This window comes from Syngnathus scovelli, chromosome 4, assembly GCF_024217435.2.
Source record: "Syngnathus scovelli strain Florida chromosome 4, RoL_Ssco_1.2, whole genome shotgun sequence".
NCBI lineage: Eukaryota > Metazoa > Chordata > Actinopteri > Syngnathiformes > Syngnathidae > Syngnathus > Syngnathus scovelli.
Window position 1 is genome coordinate 9,808,889 of NC_090850.1, and position 3,996 is coordinate 9,812,884.

The following is a 3,996-nucleotide window of genomic DNA, read 5'->3' on the forward strand; positions in this document are numbered from 1 at the left end:
TTGTCTTGTTCTCTCTGATAGATACTGAAGGGGCATCAGTTGGGTCCATTCGTGCCGGGTAGCAATGGCGCTTTGCATGCCACTGTACTCATGTCACGATTAAGGAGTGTTAGGACCACAGTTTAAAGAAAAAAACAACATTATCCTAACAAATTGAACCTCCAATTTCTAAGATCAACATAAAAGCAGCAGTTTGTAATCACTGTCTTCTGAATTGCATGTTATGAATGCTGAGAAAGTAGCAAATATGCTTTGTCATCGCATTTGAGCACCTAAATCAAAGTAACAGATTGAAGTTATCTTTAATCTGCTCACAATGATTAAGAGACATGCATAATTTGTCTGCTGGGTATCTGGAGATTGCAATTTTAAGATTTGACAACACTATCAAGTGTTGAGTCACTTCTTGCGTACTGATTAATGCAAAATGTTTAATAGGCACTTGTGAAATTGCCTTCATAATCGTTTGAGCTACTGTTATGTATTTGAAGACACTAATCATATTTAGGATTTCTTACAATTACAGCAAACCAACTCTATATTTCTATACAGCCCATTTACATATGATCACTTTGATGACATTCCCAGGAAGTCACAATGGCCCATTACTGCTGAGTTATTTTTAGAACAGGTCTGCAAGCGACTCCTGTGGCCGGGTCCTTGGTGACCCATGCGTTATGGTAATCACTTTGGCATGTCAGCTCAGCAAACGTTCATTTCTATATTTGTTTTTTCGTTTAACATTTGGAAAAACATTTTGCATTACAGTCACCAAAATATCCATCTTATGGTCTTTTTTTTTCTTTTCTCAAGCTTAATATTTATTGGAGCAAGATGAAAAGCTATGATGGATCACACTGCTTCTCTTCTCTTCACACGGACGCACACTAACATTTCACACACACCCACTCTTACTCTTCGAACAATGACAAACCACTTTGGAAATTTGCCGCGTGGCGCTCACCTATCATGTGTGATGCTTGAGTTTGTGAGTGAGTGATTATGACTACACTGCTACATTGTGTTTCAATAAGCAGTCCTTGCATATCATATGCTCATAAGGATCTTTGCATCCTGTCCTACTTACTAGCCAAGCGATTCATTTTCTCTTTGTTTGCCACCTTTCCTTCCTCTCTCACATCCTTTCCCACTCGCTTTATCTGCTTCCACCGCAGGAGGTGTAAGCGTTCATTTTCACTTTTGTGGGAGAGCTAGGTGTGAGGCTGTGATTTCTGACTGTGTGTGAGAGAGTGGGAGACAGTGTGGTTCGGCATGCAATATGGGACCATTTGCTTGCCATGCATCGCCTCACGGAGTGGGCTCATATGGCCCGTGTTGCCTGCTCTAAGTATCTTTCCTTAATCTTTCTGCAATTACCATTTTCTATATCCCCTGAAAATAATTAAATCAATTTACAATTCAAAATGTAATAAATACAAGTCATTTTTTTTTCCCAATTTCATTTTCAGTTTTGTGGGAATAGGCAAACAATGGATAGTATTTAAAAAAAAAAAAAATAATTACATCAAAAAGTAAAATTTTGTATGTTGTGTTGAGATGTGGGATTGGCGCTTTTGCTGCCATAAGTACAACTATTACTAGAAATATCCATCCATCCATCCATTTTCTATAGTGCTTATCCCCACGGGGGTCGTGGGCGTGCTGGAGCCTATCCCAGCCGTCATCGGGCCGTCACCGAGGGACACCCTGAACCGGTTGCCAGCCAATAGCAGGGCACACAGAAACGAACAACCATCCGCAATCGCGCTCACATCTAGGAGGAATTTGGAGTGCTCAATCGGCCTACCAAGCATGTTTTTGCAAAGTGGGAGGAAACCGGAGTTCCCGGAGAAGACCCACACGGGCATGGGGAGAACATGCAAACTCCACGCAGGGAGGGCTGGAGGTGGAATCGAACCCCTCCTAACTGTGAGGCGGACGGGCTGACCAGTGCACCACCGGACCGTCCTACTAGGAATATGAATATCCGAATAGATTGTTCCGGAAGTGATTTTTTTTCATTGGCATCTATCCGCAGACTCCATATGCAGTCATAGACCATTACGGCGGTTTACTTGACTTGCTTTCCCATGGTATAAATTGCCACGTGTCACTCTCCCAATGAAAGCGACCCTTTAAGAAAGCAGCCTACTGTGCCAAAAGCTCAAGTGAAGGCCTCTTAGCCTTTGACAGGCTCAGCCGATATAATACTGACTCAGAATGCTTTTGTTCTCTTGACAGTCAACAGCTTTTTCAGCAAAGGAAAAATGATGTACGTCATTTTACCTGCCTCATCGTTCCATTACAGGAAGCAGGTAAAGCTTCTATTTTTTCACATGACAGCGCTTTCATTTAATCTTTTATAGCACGGCGAGACAAGACGGAGAGCAAAACTGATGAGCCTTTTCCATCTTTCTTTTCTCATCTCGACAGCCTTTTTCATTTTCATCATACACCTCTCACTTTTCCCCCCACATCCATTCCGCCGTGATAGTCCAATGGCTTTGTACCATGTCTTTGTTTTCGACGTAGATCCACTCCTGCTGGGACCAACTAATAAAAACGTGATTGACGCTGCAGTAATTCCTTAAAAAACAGAATAGATTAAAAATGTATTTCTTTCAACGCTTGTAGCTCAGAGTTCGCAGAGGAAGATTAAAGGAGGCCTACGCGTGTACAGCCAAGGAATGCTGGTGTTCCATCTCCTTGGAGTAATATATACCTTTGATACCGTTCCTTCTTCCTCTCGTATGCTGACCATCCTTTAGATGTGAAGCTTTCATCAGGACATGCAAACGCACTCAAATCATCACTGATATTGTGTTGAATGGTGACATTGTCATGGTACCTTTCCTTCTTTGATCATGTCAATTACTGGGATCAATGTTTAAAATTCTTTTCAGAAAGATTTTTTTTTCAAAGCTTGAAATTAATATGAATGGGTTGTTGCAGCGCACAGCACTAATACTGGAGGTAGTTAATTGATTCAGGTTCCGTTGAAGTCATTGCTTGGAGGCATCCAAGCTGACAACATTCCAGTTGAGTTGGAAAAGTAAGATGGATGCCTTTTGGAAACAGTTAACCCCAGTCTTTAATTTTGACCTGCAAAGTCCACAACTAATTATTGTTCTGGTCGCCATTATGGTCAACATGGTCTTTGTCAAACAGTACCTGGACAAACCACAGTCCAGCTGGAAAATTTGCACAGATGTAAACAAGACTGGAGTTTTTGAGGTCAAGTGATGTGTTGTGGGACTTAAAATGTACCTCTTCATCCTTGATCGCATCGTACATATTAGCCATCATCAGATGGAAGGATAACCAATTGATTTTTTTTTTTTTTTTTAACAAAGCAACAATAAAAACACGACAAAACTTAGTGTAAAATAAGAAACTGGAAAACGCTGCTGACGCAAAGAGAAAATTGTCTTTGTACAAGAATAAAAGACCAAAGCACAAAAATTAAAAATATCCAGCAAAAGATATGTGTCCAGAACGGGAGTGAGATGATCTGTAGCACAGCAGGCGGAAGACAAAGAAATGATCTGGCATCCTCCAAGTGTGGCCACAGACTTGAGGTAGAATGTAACAATGTCTGGAATGTGTGATTGATAGCTGTGTATCTACAGTAGTTTAGTGCATCGCTGTGTCTGTGTCATGATACGATTCCATGACAGTACATTTTAAAGGTGACCATTTTGCCTCGCTTCAAAACGAACCTTCTAATAAAATGTATTTATTTGCTGTTCATGCGTAATGTCACTCTTGGACGGCAGAAGACCATCTTCATTCAAAATGGCGTGCAGCAACGACATGATAGTTGGTTAACATCATTCAACATGAAATCAATTTTAAATAACAAAAAACACAGCATCATTAAAACCCCAGCACTGAAAGTATTTATTTGACTTTCTTCGACATTATGTTCGCGCTTTGCTGATTAGTTCATCTTGCTGTTGACACTTAGCCTACTTCGGAAATGCGCTTGATCAGACA